General features: G+C 35.3%; 1 long non-coding RNA gene across 1 annotated transcript; it reads left to right on the top strand.

The window, feature by feature from the left end:
* Positions 1 to 5,391: 5,391 nt before the first annotated feature.
* Positions 5,392 to 11,265, top strand: LOC137850272 (uncharacterized). The gene is made up of 3 exons (XR_011092421.1): positions 5,392 to 5,497; positions 9,291 to 9,405; positions 10,341 to 11,265. It is a non-coding gene; the product is annotated as an uncharacterized lncRNA (long non-coding RNA).
* Positions 11,266 to 19,735: the final 8,470 nt, after the last annotated feature.

Raw genomic sequence — 19,735 nt, 5'->3', positions numbered from 1 at the left:
TGCTAGGACCACTTTTTGCCAAGAGTTTTAGTTTTATTGAGTTTTATTATTGAGTTTCAGTACTTAACACTAAGCAGTATATCATGTTGTATTCTTGTCAATTAGTACTTCCAGTCAGATCACTGAATGGATATATAAATGTCTGTTTTGAGCTTTGGTCATAAAAATACAAGAAAATGACCCCCACATAAAAATATTTCTTTTTCTTGGAAAATATTAAAAAGATATTTTAGACAGCCTTAGGCTGCAAATTCTTCACAGTGAGGATTACCAGATTACTTTGTTTATTTACCTCCTACAGCCAAATAATGCATCTGAATAGTAAGATGTTTTGAAAAAGATATAAACTACTGATGACAGAGACATGCAGAGAGCAACAATTAAGGGGAAAAAAAAAAAAGAAAAAAGCTATTTGCTATTGTTTCATATCTAAGTAATGATAAAGTGATTTAACTTCATCTATTTATGTGGATGGTGCTAGCTTAATTTCTAGTAAATATCTGTTAACAAAAAAAAAAAAAAACAAGAAACTTATTTTCATTTTCTTCTGTCTTGGTACTTGTGGTGTAAAAAAAATAGTGTTTGTCTTCTAGGAAATAAAAGGCATACTTATTCATGTGATGAGATGTGATTTTTGAAAATTGAGAGAGGAACACCTTGCACAAATTCCAATATTATAAATACCAAGAAATATAAAAAATACTGTTTATTGCAACATTATCAGATGTAACGTCAGCATCCATTCCCTTCTTGACCATATTTGTCCATGGATTTAGCCCTTATTGTGCTTGCAGTCTTAAATTGTGTCACAAAACCTTATTAGAATGTGTTAGTGAGACATACATATTAAGATAAGTACTGGATCCATTCCTGGGCTTCCCAGTGCAAGGCAGACATGGACTTACCGGAGTGTGTCAAGTGCAGGGCAATAAAAAAATGGTTATGGAACTGCAGCATCTGACATGAGGAAAGGCTGAGAGACCTGTGGCTGTTCAGCTGAGAGAAGAGAAGTGCTCAGGGGAATCTTATCCATGAGGAGAAACATGTGATGGGAGGAAAAGAAGAGGAAGACAGACTTCTTTCAGTAGTGCCCACTGGTGGAACAAGCATCACTGGGCACAAACTGAAACATGAAATTACACCTGAGCACAATCTAATACTTTTCTGCTTTGGATGTAGTGAAAACCCAATGCGACACAGCCCTGAGCAATCTTCAATAATTCTGTGATTTCCAAAGCTAAATGACATGTGAGGATCAGCAATGGCAAATATCAAAAAAATATCCTACCAGGATCTCACATTTCCAACAAGGTCTGTTGTAAACCACCAAAGTCCTCACCATGCATACTCTAGAACTCTTTAAGTGCATGCAGTGTTTCAGTGCATAACTATCTTCCATCAAGAGTTCAGTTTCTGATAAAATAATGTTGAGGCTGAAGAAATCTTAAATTTAAGTCTCATCCCTATGCCTTTCCCTCACCCTCGCTGTCATCCTTAAATTCACACCCACCCACCCCTTTGTGTCTAGTTTCCTCCCTGTTCCAACTTCCCAGGTCATTATTCCTATATGCAGCCTGCTGAGAAAGGCACTCTCCCAGTGAGTCAGCAGGACACAGTCAGCAGCTCCCTGAAGAGTGCCTGCGAACAAAGTATGATGTTTTTCATGACCATGGTATGCTGTGTGTTTTATATCTCAGCTGCTGAATTCTAAGAAATTAAACAACATGGCAGCTGCCTGACCACAACATTGTTTTGTTGAAATTGCAGCTAAAGTGCAGTGGAAACTCTGATACTTATGGCACATACTCTTGAAAAATGGAGAGAATAAAAACAGCCCTTGAAAGGAAAGCATTTAACAGCTGCAGACAGGCTTAGAGCATAATAGCTCTTTGATCTCATGTATGATGGGAAGAACACCACTGGGAGCTTAATGCCATCATTTTATGCAAATGTCATGAAAGGAGACTCCACGTAGTTAAATTGTTCTGTCTCAAATACAACATTTATGAAAGCCATCACTTCTTCATTATCATCTAGGTGGATACAATAGATCATTATATAATAGCAATTAAATCTAAATGTTAACTTTGAGTTTGAAGAAACAGAAGATTCTCTATGAGCAAGAACTGCCTGTGATATGTATAAGCCTATTTGTAAAAAGTTATTGTTAAGAAATACAGACTCTAACTAATAATGCAAAACCGACCATATCATAACAAATAAAGCATATAAACTAGTGACTGAAAATGTAAAGGGGGAGGGGAGGGGAGAGGAGAGGAGAGTCTGGGATAAAGTGTTTTTTTTTTTTTTTTTATTGTTGTTTTGTTTTGTTTTGTTTTTTCTCTGTGCAATCCTATTGTGGCTGAAACCAGCAGAGATTTTTCAGAACACACCCTTCAAATAACAGATCTTTGAAAACATTGTTAAGAATGAAGGCCTTAATATTAAAGAATAGTATTCCTCCTATCTTATCCTAAAAATATAATATTGAAGTACTGACTTCTGACCCCTCAGTTTCTTTTCCAGGATATTCAAGAGTATTTGTATCTTACTTATCTGAAGGAAAAAAAAAAAAAAAAGTGTTTGCTTTTTTGCTTCTAACTGTCTGGCCTTTGCCAGGCTGTGTACTTAAAAACAAGCAAACAGGTGGAAAAAAAAAAAAAAAAAGGAAAAAGGTAACAATCATCTGAGAAAGCTCTGAATCTGATTTACAGCAAATATTTCTGAAATGCAAGCTGAATGTTTTTCTACTGCACAAGAAAAAGACATGTAGGAACAATATGCAGAACATTTACAGAAAATAATGCATCCAAATCTCTAAGTGACACATCTCTATACGAACTATTTACTCAAAAGAATTCCAAGTTAGAAGAACAAATAGAAGTAGTATGAAAGACAGATATGTTATGCAATGAGAAATTCTAGAAGAAAAAGCTTAGAGGAAATTTACTCTAAGCTGTTTGCTCATAAAAATAAATAAATAAAGGAAATCATCTTCTGCATAAAGCCTTTTGGATACAAACAACTGAGATCATACATTTTGAGTTCAGTGTTATTCAGCCAAAAAAAAACACAAAGCCATTTAAAATAAATAAGTTATGGGTCAATGTTTATCCTGGTCTTGGGGGGGAGGGGGGAGTAGAATTTTTTCTCTTGTTATCTTTGTTAAAAGTTACTGCCTTTTAAATATAAAACATGAAGAAGATATCTTTGAAATGTAGGCTTCTGCTTTAAATATAAGTATTTGACAGTTATAGACAATAATTAATAGCTAATTCCAGTATAGATTTAAATAACTGACAACATAGAGAATACAAGTAATTAAAAGAGTAAGGTCCACTTATTACTTGTTGGGAGTCTTTAATTTCTATTTATTTAGTAGTCATGGCAGCAATAGTAGTAGTAGTAAATTCTCTCATTATTGTAGAAATAAGGCACTGAAGTTGGAAACAAGAATTCATAAACTGACCTCTGCTCCAGTGGGTAAATTAATGGCCTAGAAAGCCTTATTCCTATCTGATTTAATATGTATGTATCATTGTTCTCACCACCACAATACGTAACCAGCTCTGCACATGAGCCATTCTGCAGGACTCCCAAATCCTTCTCTGTGTTTCTTTATGTTTTGAATTACCACATACTATCACTGGTGAAACACATGCAGTTAGGCTGGTTGCTCTATGAATGCTAGTGTGTTACAATTATCTCTACTGTCTGCTGTGCAAAGCTCAGTAAAATCTTCCTTGGGTTTCCTTAAAAAAAAGTTACTAAAAAGGAAGGAAAAAGAAGTCTTTCATCTCCCTAACTTTTTTTTTTTTTTTTTTTTTTTTTTTTTTTTTTGTTTTACAAAGCTTGTAGGATCCTTTTGATACCTCTGTCCTTTGGTAAATTTGGTTGCAATTAGACACTAAGCTCAAGAACTACTGAGAAAGTATTAGTAAGAGCATGCCAGCCCTATCATTTTTAGCCAAATGTTCTGAGGGCACTTTTTGGCTCCTTTAAATTTCTTTAATTTTCCAAATATTAATTAAAATTATATTGGCCTAACTTGAATGTATTTGGGAAAATAGGCTGTGTGTGGAGGGGGAAATTTGTAATTAGTCATTTTTCAGCTTGTAAATATTTGTACCAGGAAACCGGGAAACCAGGAAACATTTCTACCACAGAATAAGTAACAGGCAGCACACTTTTTTACTATTTACAACCTACTACAACGTACTATTGGAACTGTTTGTAAAAAAGCATATAACTGTTTTTATAATAATATTAACTTAGGGGATTTTTTTTTCCTCTCTCTCCCCCCACCCCAAAAAATAAAAAATAAAAAATAATAGAAGATTTATCTATTACAGAAAGACCTAATGCAATTCCCTTTTTCCACATAATGCTGCTGAGCAAAATGGGTTTGGTAAGGTAGTGACAAATAAAAATTCGGTTTGAGAGCCAATCCCTGGCAACATTGGCACAGTGCTACAGCAGATGTTCCTAACTTTCAGATAGCTGAAAGGGCTGTTAACTGTGTCTTATAACTGAAGTGCACAAGGACAGAACTTGGCAAGGTAATGTTATTGTGATTCATAAAAACTGGGCTTCTTCAAAGCACTCCTGAGGAAATGGCATTCTCTCCTTAGCCCAGGGAAGTATATTGTCATGGACCGACTTTGTTCTCTTATTCCCATATTAAAAATAATTTTAGTGGGATTTAAAGTATTTTTTTCCTCCATCATCTTTTAAATATTTAATCATAATATTATTTCATAAACCAAGAATCTCTACTTCATGTTCTGCTGTCACTGCCATACAACTTGGTATCAATTTTGACCCTGAATCTTGCTTCAAAAATGTGACGTAACATTTACAGCTATAGATCAAGATTCAGATTTTTCCACTAGGTATCCATGTTGTCAATAGATGCAGCTCTTATCTTGAGCTAGTAGTTTTGCCTAGTGCCTCCTTTTACCAGGAGGACATATTCTCCAGCCTGGAGCAAGCTCTAAGGTCTGATCTAGTGCCCTTGCCCTGTACAGTTTTAGCTGTCCCCACTGAATTCCCATTGTTGAGGAACTGCTGGTGTCCCTGTTGGGGCAGATGATGTCAGTTACTCCATTTTATACCGCTTAGCACAGTGGAGCTCTGTTCTTGGATGTCCCCAGGATAACACCCTCGTACAAACAATAGTATGTTTTTTGCTATCTGACCATCTGATTTCTCTCAGAAATCCAGCAGAGCTCGATACTGATGACATTACAGACAACAAAGCCAATTTTTTTTTCCATCTTTCTCAAATTTAAATAACTACTTTAAATGTCATAGTTGTCTACAAGTTATGCATCATACTATTTTTTTATTTTTATTTTTATTTTTTTTAAGATTCACCATGAAGGGAAATATAGAAGATTCATTATAATTTGCACTTTTTGTTTCTTTTTTTTCAGCAAAGGGAGAAGCAGTCATATGAGTAACTACTGGCAAATAGGTTACCTACCACTTGAACAAGGTATGTCAGATTACTGCATGGTAAACAAACAATTTTCACTTCACTCAGAGTGATGCTTCCTCTATTAGTCATTTATTTCCTTCATAAAATGAATATTTAATTAATTGCTCACAATGACATGCAGAGGCTGTTACAAGTTCTAATCCTTATGTGAATTTTGTGTCCTCAAAACCCAGTATAATATCTTCCTTCTGTTCTTAATCTTCCTAAACCAAAATGAAAACAGTTATAACATTAGATAGTCATTAACAGCAGGCTTACTCTTTGACTTGCAGGTGCCAGATGTAAATCTCTTGAAATCAATGTGTTTTTATATGGGTTGCAGTCCCTAAGAGACCTAACTACAAATGTGAGCCCCAAACCTCAGATTTATAGCACATTAAAAAAGGTAATTCTTCCTATGTTGTATAAATACAACAGGAAAAATAGAAGCATTCAAGTATTTTGTTGTGGTCTTTGAATATAATGTAGATTACTATTCCTTACTTAAGAAGAAATTCCTACCACATGTTCTTTCAAAAAAGGAAACACAGAATCAAAGGAAGATTACTGCTATGAACATAAGGTATTGCTGGATATGACCTTATCAGGGAAAAAAAAAAAAAAAAAGAAAAAAAAAAAAGAAACAGCCACTGGGTCAAGAGGCCTGAGATACTTCAGCTTTTTCAAAAAGCAAACAAACATAAACAAAAAAACAGGTTGGCAAAGAAAAATCATGATTTAGAATGTAACTGTTTCCTGCATTCACAGTAGATTTCATAGCTCTACTTTTCCCCATAAACCAAAAACTTTATGTAGTGTTCCAACATCTGCTTATTAGGATCCATAACATCCATTGCTATGGCAGGACTTGGCCATCTCCAATTGCAAAAGTCCCTGACTGGTAGAACTGCATCAGCAGAAATAAAGTTCAGCAGAATTCAGACAGACAGTAAATTGTATGCATGACATTTGTTCACAAGCTCATGTGAGTTCTGACACAACTCCTTTAGGTACTCTCTGAGCTCCAGGACCTATAGGCAATTCAGGCAGTATATCCCAGAGTAGTAGCCAATCTTCCAGTCACTCTGAGGTCATGAACAATGTTTTCTTGGAGCTAAAGAGCTGCAGAAATGCATTGCATGCTATGCAGAGCTCAGACTGGACAGGAGCTTCCTGAGCTGGACAGACTTGGTGGGAGGAACATTGAAAGAGGTAGAGCTGGTTTAGTCCAGTAAGCATGGTATTTTTCCATTACAAGTAGAAGGTCACAGGCTTTGTGCTAACCTGACATTGTAGGAGATCCAGATTTATATGGGTTTGCCTATGTCCTAAGCTCGTTTTAGCTTTTTTTTTTGCTATGATAGCAATTACCTAGGTTTGGCTTAGGTTAGCTTTAGTTTATAGTGCAATAATAAGTTTTGGATTATAACACTGTGCATACGGTTTCTTTCCAGGTTCAAGGATTAGTAATAGCTATACCATTTCTGTTCACTCAGAGTTTAAAAAACCTTCACACCAGCAAAGCCCCACTGCCAGTCACCAAGAAAGAGGAAAGCCAAGTGGCTCTACAGCAGCCTTAGCCAACACAAGGAGAGAATAGGGAACATGCAGCCAAGGGCAGAGAGAGGATTGTTTGGCCACAGCTGGATTGGCTTATGCTGAGTTGTAAAAGAACGGAACAAAATGACTGTTAACATCCACATTCAAAATATGAATTATTGGTAATATTATGGTAATATCACTTGTAATATTGAATTATATTTTCATGAGGATCTTGATTTTTCTTTGTCTCTAATGAAGTAAATTATTCGTTCACATTTTTTGCATAATTTACGTAGTGCAGAGACTTTGTCCTTTATCCTTTTGATCAATTTTCTGCAGCATGGCTACCAGAAGTATCAACAACAGCATTCTTAGAAACCTTTGTTATTTTCCAGTACCTTATCATTGTATTCCCTCGCTGAAATTTTCCTTTCTTAAAGTTTTGTACAAATGTACGCATTCAAGTCGTTGTATGCAATTCTGAACATTTACGTCTGCCATGCATATATTTTGTATCATTTAACAAATATTGTAGGCTTGTGATTATTATATTTAAAATTCATATCTCCTGCCTGATTCATTAGATAGACAACAGAGAAAAATACAAAAATTCATTGAAAGCCTGACTTGGCCTAATATCAAATAGATCCTAAAACTATAATGATTAGTTGCCATGTGTACTGTTGGAATCAGTCCTTTTTTATGCTCACTGGAATGTAGCTTGATATGTCTGTGTCTTGAACCTGAATGCAATATATCACATCATCAGAAGGCAAATTTTGTTTCTCAAATAACAGCACCAAAGTGTCAAGAAGAGGAACTGCAAGTTCTGTCTCTCAGTTCCTCTCCGCTAACACCTATTAGTGGCTCCAAAGCTACTAATGTTTAGCTTCAAGCACATCTCTCCATGGTCTGCTGTAAAGCTCCACCTACCCTCACACTTCAAGTGTGTTCCTCCTTATTGATCAAATTGCCTTATTGATCAAATTGCCAGCACAGCGTCTGTGGCATTTAGTGGGATCACGGCTGTTGTACCTGCCCAATGAGTATTTCACCATGCTGGCTAACTTTAGGGCTTTGATGAAATGAAACAACAAAATTCTGTAATTGAATCGATTATTCAATTCTCCAATTAGTTAGAATTCAATTATTCTAACTAATTACATACACACTTAAAAATGATTTAACTTTATGAACCAGTTCCTCACTTTTGTTTATTGTTTTGGAGTCCCCAGGGGGCCTGACTTCTTCCTTTCTGGTTCTGTCACAGTTGTATGGTATGACTTATCTAAAACAGTATTTAAAGCTTAACCTGGTGTTGTTAAGGAAGCAGTAACATTAACATGTCTTTAACTGTGAGAACAAGCCCTATAGTCTCTTAGCTACTCAGACATGCTCTTGCTTCAAAAGAGAGATTAGTTATTTATCCCTTTGCATTAGAAGATAACTTTGGGAATTTGTTTTGTTTTGGTAATAAACAAAGAATAACGGCAGTTACAGATGTTTATATAAGACACATATGAATATGAGAAATAACATCATATTCAACCTGCTCACATAAAAACAGCATTTTGTAGTTTATTTTCCTTCTTTTAAACACAGCTGGCTGTGTATTTAACTGAATCATCTCTCAGACACTATCCAGCAACATTTTTTTTTTCTCTAGTAAACCATGATAGCTTTCTAGGAATAATCTTATTTCCCCCTAGTGATCCCATTCGCATTCAATTCATTCTCTCAAAAGCTAATCAACTTAAACTCTTAAACATATTTTTTTTTTCCTGGAGGTCAGCTGGTGGCTGTCTTTCCACTAAACAAGGAACAATATCACCTGTGTGAACGCTCCAGTGTCTTCACTGTACTTGCCTATTGACAGTTCCTAGAGTCAGAAGTAAAACTTCTCTCTCTAGTTTACAGCCATCTATAATTCAGTATAAATTGTCCCCATCCATTGAAACATATTATTTATTTCAACATCAAAAACAAGGAATACTCTTCACATAAATATGTGATTAGCATAAAGACATGCACCTCTGTACTAGCTCTTGGTGGACAATAGAGGTGATGATAATCACCTACTTTGTGTCAGATTTAATTGGCTCCTGAGCTATGATTGAAAAACATTGTAACATTTTTAACAAGATCAATTTTTTCTGGAAAATGTAATAATCAAAGAGGTAAAGCAGTAAGAAGCAAGACTGTATCAGAGAAAATACATATTGAAGTAAAATTGATCTTATTCTTCTGTCAATTTATTCCATCCTAACAGAGACAGAACAATTATAATTGCACAAAAGAAAAGTTTGCTTCACTCCATTGGCTATAAGAGGGAACTGTGTTAATCATCATAGTTGCAGAAATCAGCCGTGTAGAAGTCTAACAAGGTAAGATGTATTGACTGGAAATTTCACAAGAAGCTTGTCATGTAAGCATTTACATTTAAAACAACACAGTTTTATCACTCTATTACACTACTGATAGCATTTTAGAGAAGAGTAAATAAGAGAAAAATTTAAAAAGTAAACCAAATAAGAGTCTTATTTTGTTTTTAGAGAAACAGATTTTAAGATCAAATCAGAAAGATACACTCAAGCAGAGGCCTCTTACCAATATGTAAATAGAGAAAACTATATGAGAATGAAACAAAACCTGTTCTGATTAGTGTTTTTCTTCTGTACTGGGTGTAGCCTTTGATGTCTGCCCTTTGTGGTTTGTAAATTGAACAGACACAATAATATCTGTAAAAATAGAATATGAACTTTTTTTTTTTTTCCATATTTGCCAGAAAAGATATTTGAGGAAAAACAAAACAGAAACTTCCATCAGTACCTTTTTAGAAAGCATTCTCTTTGTGGCAGCATTTTTCTAAAAGTAGAACAAATGATCCAGGAAAGATCGTTTAAGGATATGATGCTAGTTTGAAGAGAACAGTGAAATAAAAAGTAGCTCTGAAAAATTTAGCAGCTCTCCATAGAGAAGATGTTTAAGATAATGGGAGTTGCAATGACATACAGTCCATAGGTTGATCCACCACCAGAACAGGCTCTACTTTTTAATTTGAATGTCTGTCATGTTAGGAAAAAAATCTCAGGAATATTACTACTTAAAGAATTATATCAAAGACAGGAAGGAAATATTGGTGGAAAAACTGTTTCTTGTTATGCAGTTAGGACTTGTGAGTATATTTTGAGGTTTCAAATCAATGGATTTGACCAACTCCTAGCAAATTGTGGACTAAACCAAATGACGATATGCAGTACAAACACATAGACTTATATGCTGATGAAAAAAAAAAAAATAGATCTCTTTTAAATTGCAGGTTTATCATCAAGGTGTTATTCTCAGGTGGCTCAGAAGAACAGTAACTGTCTGTATGGTTCTAACATGAGTTGAAGAATGACAGCTGAGAAGTGCAAATCACAAGCATGCTAAAGGGGTTGAGATGCTCAGTTCCTCAAGCCTGCCCCCTTAGGCTGTAAAGGTGTAACAAACTGGAGGAAAATTACACTTATTTTTGAATGTTTTCCATCTCCTTTCTTTTTTCCAACTTTTTTTTTTTTCTATGCAAACAGAGAAATATATTTTTCCTAGTGTAAAATAACCATGAAGAATAAGAATTACTTTTGATTCAGAATCCAGAAATGAATAGAATTGCTATAGTCATTTCATATTAACTACAACAGCTCTCAGCCAAAAACAGTTGTTGCAAATGTAGTCTGTGAGTTGTCCATTTTTTTAGGCAAATTTTAAATGCCTATGTAGTTAAATGTCAACAGCTCACATTGGTTGTGTAAACACTGTAGTAAACACAGTTTGTTAATCTGTTTTATCAACTGTGCATTCAAGTCTACTAGCTAAGCTAAGAGAAAACACTCTAAATATGTTCTCCTTCCTTTCTATTATATGTGTTCTCTAGACTAAAGAAGCATTCAGTATGTTGGGCATAGTTGGACATGCCTAGATTACCACTTTCTCAAGATAAAAGCACCAAATATTGACAGGGGATGAAAGATTTTCAGAAAATAAATAATTTAATATAATTAAGAAAAAAAAAAAAAAATGCAGAGTACAGGTGAAGTTCTGATGCCAAGCAGAGCCAGTCACAGTACCACAGGCTTAAAAAGCCACTGTGCTCTAATTATTCATATTCGGGGAGATATGCTAAAATGCAAGATATTAAAGTGCAGACTGTAATTGGTATTCCTTTGAATATACATGGACTTTTCCATGAGTCCAAAACATGGTCAATAGCTGTATTTTCCTTAGTTTTTATTCTTGCTTGTTGGTCAGACATTTATGGTGATTCGAAATCCTGACATTTCTGGAGACAGCACATCTCCCTGATGCTTACAGAAAGACAGTCAGGTGTAAGTAGCACAGTGGTACTCATGATTTGCCTCATTTCTTGGACAACGGCTTTGCCTCAGTTAAGTAAAAAGTAGGTGGCATAGGAACTGAACTGTGACACAGGAGAAGAAATAAACGCCCTGAGACAAGGAAAGGAAGGAGCTCTTTAAACCAGCATTGCTGTTGGAACTAGGAAAGGACGCCATGGTTTCCATTTTCCCTGCCTTCCACACCTCCCAAGTGAACTACGACTTACTGAATTTCTATGGCTCTGCACACACCTAACTGTTTTCTATATAACATCTTCATTTTTAGCCAAAAGCAGAAAACAGCAAGTTTAATTAAAGGAAGCTTGCATCTCATGCTTTCTATTCATCAATTTTAAAAGAATCTATTGAATGCATGTATAATGTATGTGCGTATGCATGTATGTATATGCATATATATTTATTTATACAATCCCATACATTATGGATGTTGAATATATATATTTGGGGGGGAGAGGGAGGGGAAATACTATCTAGTTACAAATATGCATGACATATGCACTTACATAAATTTTATATTTTATTTTTATCTACGTAGAGTCCCTAGTGCATTGAATTTTCCCTTTTGCACTTACATGGGAATCTTGCAATTAAAATAATCAAAACTTTCTGCAATGGATTTTCCTTAATTTAGGAAAAATTACTAAAATTTCAAGCTGAAGGACTAGCTAGTCTGCAGACTTTCAAGTTAAATAAAATAAAATGAAAAACACAAGCATAAAATAAAAAACACTTTGTTTTTAGCAAAACACTTTCATCATAGCTTTCACATGTATTATTTTAATTATTTTTTTATAATTATTTTAATTATTTTAAGACAACTCTAATGGAGGCAGAAGGGCAGTAAAGCCATTTCATATGCTAGAATTGATTTGGAAAAGTTTATTATTGCTAAGATTTTCTGAAGCTACTGAGAGATCTAAAACTTCACAAGATGGTGCCTAGGTACAGTGCAGATCATCTAGATCGACTGAAAACAGTGTTGTCATTGTAACATGTACACCTTAACATGAGTGTTTTATCAAACAAAATTTGCAAATACATCAAAGAAATTCAAATGAATTCACAGGAAATACCAAAAATACAAATTTAAGGTAGAAGCAATGAAATATTGTTTCAACTACCTGAAGTAATATGTCCTCTATCTTTGGAATAATTTTTTTTTCCAATTAGCTACTTAAAAACATTTGTCTCCAAGATTTACTTACTAAATTTCAGCATCCATTGCTTCAAAGTATCTACTTTGGACTTTTGATCATTTTCACATTTCAGATTCCCAATCTAGAAATTACCTATATGATCTCTAACAGCAAGAGAAGAGTTCATGTGAACAGAAAATACTATTACAGGCAATGAAATTAGATAGTTCTGCATTAAAAGTAGGCCAAAGTGAGTAGTCAATCTGACAGATGATCCCTGAGGACATACATTGAAAGAAAAATACTATTCAGTTAGAAATATTTCCTGGGATGTCATATACATGAATATGATAAATATGTATTTTATATATCTATAAATATATATGTGAATATAATATATATTATATATAAATATATAAACACGTTTATTTATAAATATATAAACATATAAACATGAATATGTTAAATAAAACTCTGTTAATGAACATTTATTTTTTTCCATTATTTGCTGATGAGAATACACTAGGAAATAAACATTTTCCTTCTTCTGTGTAAGAGAAGAGAGAAGGACAACATCATACTAAAACAGGTTGCAATAAACATTTAAACAATCATTCTTCCTTGTTCTCCTTTCCAAAATTACATAACTACAGTCTTTCAGTCTTTCACCTATACAGTGTTTTTGGTTGGTTGATTGTGTTTATTTTGTTTGTTTGTTTGTTTTCTTACATAATAACAGACAAATTCAGGTGACTATGTAAGTATTTTTCTGTGGGAGCATGTCATTTCTAATGTGTAAACTCTAGAGATGTGTCTGAGATGTTCAAGAATTTAAAATGTTTCCAGCTTGTGCATGACAATGCATGATATACATATATAATTTAAGCCAAAAGAGAAAATAATATTGTATAAAGATGTAACACAGTATAAATGTTGGCCTCTTCCCTCAAGTAATCATGCAAAATGCAAGTAATAGGCAATACATGACCACAAATCAACATACAACTATGAAACCAAACAATGTTTGATCAGACTGTGCAGCCATTAGATTCTTATGACGTTTTCTTTACATTATGGATCACCTACTTAAAAAGAAACAATTGCCAGGCAAATCTTTTTCTTAATGAATAATACAACATATGCCATTAATTTTTTATAGCAGGAATTCACTTTTAGCAAAGACAATATGTAAGTACATATTTATCCACAAAAACACATTTCTGGGAAGCTCACACAGCACTTGGACCAACTGTTGTGTGAATGGGAGGGCTGGCAAACTGTAAAACACCTGCAATCAAACTCTAAAATTGATTGCATGGGAAGGAGGAGCTGCTTTGCTTAGCTGAATTTGGCAAAGTTCTGCTTCATTTACCCCCTCTCTGACAATTGCAACTTTTTAAGAAAACACCAGTCTGCATCCCTGTCCCAGACATCTCATCTCCAAAGCTAAGCCACTTGAAGATTATTTCCAATAGCATATCTTTGCTCGACAGGCTTGATACAGAGATTTAAGTACTTCTATAATTGTTCAATTAGCCTCTGAGATACCTTATTCTGCCATTTGGGCTTGAAAAACTCCCTTGGTGGAGTCATTTATTCTGACAATGTCATGTCCTAGTGCTCACATATCTTAAATTTATGTTTCTTCCCAGGAAAAAAAAAAAAAAAAAAAAAAAAAAAAAAAGAATAAATGTTAATTATCCTTAACAAATGAACATATAAAACATGTTAATGATTTCTTTCCATTATGTGTCCAAATGAGATGGATGTGTAACAATTCTCCTCCACAATGTCTGGCAACCGTTGACTCCTACCATATGTATAACCTGTGTTATTCTTCTGGAACATAAGCAATGTTTATGTGGGGTTTTAAAAGTCTTATATGTCCATTTATAGTTTTTGAATTCCCAGTTCTTCTTGAATAACATGTCAGCAGTTGGTAGCATGTTAATCTGTGTTATTGCATAGCAATCGTGATAAATATAGATCAGTGTCTGACTCCATTCTTTTTCACTATGTATTTTATTATTTTTTTTCCACTAGCCCATGTCAATGGGTAATAAGGAGTAACAGTTACATATCTAAATTCATATTGCACATTAAACTGCCTAAATCAAGCCTACATCCATGGATCATTGTCAAACAGGACACTGAATATACTGTGTTGGAAAAAAAAAATGATGATACATGTTATCTAGTGAAGGAAAATAATCTAATATAAATTAATAATTTGTCCAGTAAATGCAAATACATTTATACTTATTTGCTTAATTTAATCACAGTTTGGTGTAACTATTATGGATGAAATTTCCCCAACATTGCTGTTCTTAGGGATTAATATAGTGCTGGGGGATAGAAATAGTAACGTGGTATGCAGAGTTTATACAAAACTTCAACCTCTCTCCACCAAACAATGCTCATTTCTGTATGCTATTCACTGGGGTGCAGGCAAGGATTATTTTCTTCTGAAATAACATAGGAATTCATATCCGGAGGCTGTCAAGAAAATCACTGTGGAGAATTTTACATCATTATGACCTGCCCAAGCATTTTCTTGGAAGATTCCTATGTGATATGGTATTGCAGAGAAGACTGTTTCAGTAGAGCCAGGTAATTTCCAAGGACCACCTCCTACAAGCTCAAGAATGGTATATCTTGATGAGCAGGAAATCAATCAAGTGGCAGGAGACCTGCATGGAAAAGCAACAAGCTCCTGGTAAAACCTAAATATAAAAAGGAAAAATACAAGAAGGGGAAATAGGGTGAAGATTCCTTCATAGAAGGAATATAAAGACACAGTTCCACCATGCAGGGATAGTGGGAATTGTCCACCAAGAGTTGAATGTGACGGGGATATGAACAGCAACAAGAATGAGTTCTATAGATAGATAAGCAGAAAAAGGAAAATGTAGGCCAGCTCCCAAAAGGGGTGGGAGACCCAGCGACAAAGGACTTGGAAAAGGCTTAGGTATGCAATGTGTTCTTTACCTTGGTTTGCACTTGTTAGTCCAGCTTTTAGCAAACCCAGCTCCTTGAGACAAGTGAGAAAATCAGGATCAAAGCTATACTGAAGAAGGTAGAGGAAGAACAGTTTAGGGAGCACTTAAACAAATTGTACATAGGTAAGTCCATGGGGCCTGATATATTTACATGAGTCCCGATGAGGGAGCTGGTAAATTTCATTATGATGCCACTCTTGGTTATCTTTGGAATGTCATGGCAATTGAAAGGGGTTTGGGAACTGAAAGATTGGAAGAAATCAAATGTCAATTTAGGAAGGGAAAGAAGGAGGACTCAGGCTAGTCAGCCTTGCCTTAATCCCTGCCTAAGTGTGTGATTAAGAAAATTTCTTCTGGACAATATTTCTAGGCACAAGAAGGACAAGAAGATGATGGGGACATATTTAGCACAGATTTATGAAGGGGAAACTATGCCTTACTTACCTGATAGTTGTCCACAATGAAATGACAGACTTGGTGAATGAGAGAAGAGCAGTGGATGTTGTTCAACTTGACTTCATTAAGGCTTTCCATACCCTCCCATAATATTGTTCAATGACAAACAGATGAAGTATGGGCTAAGCTAATTTACAGTGTGCTGGACTGAAAACCAGCTGGACTGCTAGGCTCAAAGGTTTGGGATCAGCAGCATGAAGTCCAATTTGAGGCAAGTCACTAATAGCGTATCCCAGGGGCCAACCCTGTGACAAACTCTGTTTAGCATCTTTAGTAATGATCTGGACAATGGGACAGAGAGTGTCCTCAGCAGTTTTGCAGATGGCACAAAACTGGGAGCAGTGGCTAGTACACCGGAGGGTTATGCTGCCATCCAGAGGGGACTGGAAAGTCTGGAGAAATAGATCAGTAGGAACCTCATGGAGTTCAACAAAGACAAATGCCAAACCTTGCACCTTAGGAGGAATAATCATAGGCACTGATACAAGCTGAGGGCCAACTAGCTCTGCAAAAAAATGGAAAACAGCTCTGCAAAGAAGGTCGTGTGAGTCCTGATGGACAAGAAGTTAAGGATGCAATGCACCCTTGTAGGAAAGAATGTCAAAGGCTTCCTCGGCTGCATTAGCAAGAATGTTGCCAGCAGATTGAAGAGGGTGATCCTTCTCCTCTTCTTACAACTGGAGTTTGGACATCTTCAAAAGCTGCTTCAATGTGATCCTGGGCAACCCGTTCTAGGTGTCCCTGCTTGGGAAGGGTGTTGAACCAGATGACCTCTGGAGGTTCCTTCCAACTTTGACCGTCTGTGATTCTGTGATTCTCTGAAGGCCACATGTGGACTCTGGCTCCAATGCTGGCTTCGCAAGTGTAAGGCAGATATGGACTTACTGGAATGAGTCCAGTGTAGGGTCATGGAGATGGTTAAGGGACTGGAGCATATGACATAAGAGGACAATCTGAGAGATCTGGACCTGTTCAGCTTGGAGATGAGAAGGCTCAAGGAATCTTACCAATGCATAATAATATCTGCTGGTGGGGGGAAGGAGAGGAAGGATTTGATGAAGTCATACTTTTCTCACTGGTCCTCAATCAAAGCACACAAAATGAAATACAGAAACTTCCACTTCAACAGAAGGAGAAATTTTTCCACTGTGAGGGCAGTCAAACACTGGCACAGGTTGCCCAGCCAGGATGTGGAGTCTCCATCCTTGGAGATATTCGAACACCAGCAGGACACAGCCAGGAACAACCTGTTCTTGCTGTTTCTGCTTTGAACTGGGTGGGTGGACTAGATGATCTCCAGGGGTCCCTTCTATTCTGTTATTCTGTGATTTCTTCAACCATTCTGTTATTCTGTGATTCAGTGATTATTTGGTGCTAGGGGCTGTAAGCATGCTATCCTACTCAACCTGTTCTGATTGTTTCAGTCTTTCTCTGGAGTATCTTAATTTCAGCAGTAGACTACTGTCCTACTTCATCTGATATTGTCTATATTTTTTGTTTGTCTGGGATTAAAACATACCACTGCAAAAAATTAACTTTCTACATTGCTTAACTGCACCTTTTATACGTCTTCTAAAGATTTTGTCTGCAAAGTATGCATCTTACCCTAGTGTAATGAATTCAAAAAAAGGAAACATACATAAATGAAGAAAAACATCTCTCAAAGTGAAGGGTTTCCTAGCCCACATTAAACAACAGAAGCGAGTGATTTATGATCAGTTTTATCCAATCTTAATTAAAAACATGAAACTTTCTTCTATGCATCAAATTATCTGTTCAAACTGGTTATATATATCTTGATGTATTTTGAGATACTGAAAAAGAGTAATATGACCGATTCGTATAGACACATCTTAACAAAAAATAAAAGCAAGGCAAGTGAATCAGGCTTGTTATTCTCCATTTTGTCTTAGTGAAGGTTGGCTAACATAGAAACAAGCATCTTCAGTGCAAGTGTCTCAGTACAATAATAAATATATTGGGATGAACTATACTTTCAATTTTCATTAATGTTCAAAATACCTAAATCTCTACATTTGATCAGATTTCTTTAGAAAAGATCTCTATCCTTCATCTTTGAGCTTATTTTGTTTTAATTTGTGAATTTATCAATAGATGAGATGTTATCTCTCTTATATTCATTCAGTATGATTTCTGTGGTTTGACAACTTTTGATTTTTTTTTGCTTCTGTTTAGAGATTAATTCCAAATCTTTTTGTACTCCTTCCCTAAACTTGTCTACAGTGCCAGGTGACAAGAGTAACAAATTCAGAGAAAAGGAGGACTCTCAGAGAAAGACTGTGTGTATAGACTTGGGCACAGTTCCGTGCCTACATGTCACTTCAGCTACTGTATGCCCTTAATTCACAAATAGAGGGTTCTACCTTGGAAAAGTGTGTACTTGGTCAGATGCAAGTCTTAATTTTGTCTCCTGCAAGTCTTGGTTAGTACCCATCATGTTTGCCAAAACTGTCCCATTCTAACACATTGTGTTTGCCATTCTATCACATTCTTTTACTATCCTTCTGTTAAGAACATCTTTTTCACATTTTGCTTTTATGCAGGCTGTAGTACCCCTTCAAAATTTTAGTACAGTGGTGTCTCCTCTGCCTGAGTTAAGTTGAAACTAGCTTGTGAACTCTGTAAGTGTTTCAATATATATGACAGTCAAAAATAAGGCTTTCCTTTCAATTAGCCATCTGTGATCTGTTGGCCAGTTCATACAACTTACAGTAAAATCAGTGCCAACGTTTAATTTAGGCCATAGAGTGCCATGATTCATATAAACTAATTCTCTCTTCATTTGCTCCTAAGAAGTTTCTATGGCTATTTTCGCAGTTCACATAAATGCACACATAAACACACACACACAAACATATATTTTATATATAACTGGATTAAGCTTCATTAGGAAAAAATTTTCTATTCAAGAGTATTATATATATGCTAAGGATTTCTTTCTTGAATTAGCCCTTGTTTAGCCTCAAGCTCTTTAGAAATGGAATATTGTTTTAGAGGGATACATTTTCCCCTGCTTAAAGTATAAAATAAGTGGGTGAATTAACCTGAATATCCCAGACAAGCTATAGCCCAGACAATTACACCTTCCGTTACACCTTCTTACACAGTTTAGCTCCATCTTTTTATGCCTGAGTGAATAATTATGAGAAGTGTGAGTAAATATTTGTAAAGATTATTGCAAGCACATTTTTGGATTAAAGGTTTAAAGATATAATTAAAACTGAAAAGGACACAAAGGGACTGATGTAACATTGCAAGGGAGTTTCATTTCTGATATTTCCTAAATTTTAAGAGTATCCCTATGCAACTAATAATGATATATGAATAGAGTTGCTTATAGGTGGATAAAATACAAGCTAAAGATGATAGTTTTCAATGTATTCAGTCATGAAAGTTCTATTTGTTCTAGCATTCAAAATGCTTTATTTCAGACTGGCTAAAATTGAACTTGTAACTGACAATAGAACATGCTTTGTGTTTAAACAACAAAGGCAATGTTAACTTTTAGAGCAGAGAACAAGGTACCGACTAAACTAAAAGCGTCTTTGAAAATGCCAGACACAATTCTAGGAAGTTTATCAAAAGTATCCATTTTAAAAAACAATTATGTATGTAACATCAAAGAAGAAAATATTGCCAAGATTTTAATTAACATCTGAAAATAATGAAACGTATTTCATTTAGGTGTTTATAATTTGCATGTTG

This window comes from Anas acuta, chromosome 1, assembly GCF_963932015.1.
Source record: "Anas acuta chromosome 1, bAnaAcu1.1, whole genome shotgun sequence".
Classification (NCBI taxonomy): domain Eukaryota; kingdom Metazoa; phylum Chordata; class Aves; order Anseriformes; family Anatidae; genus Anas; species Anas acuta.
This window is presented reverse-complemented; position numbering and strand designations above follow the sequence as displayed.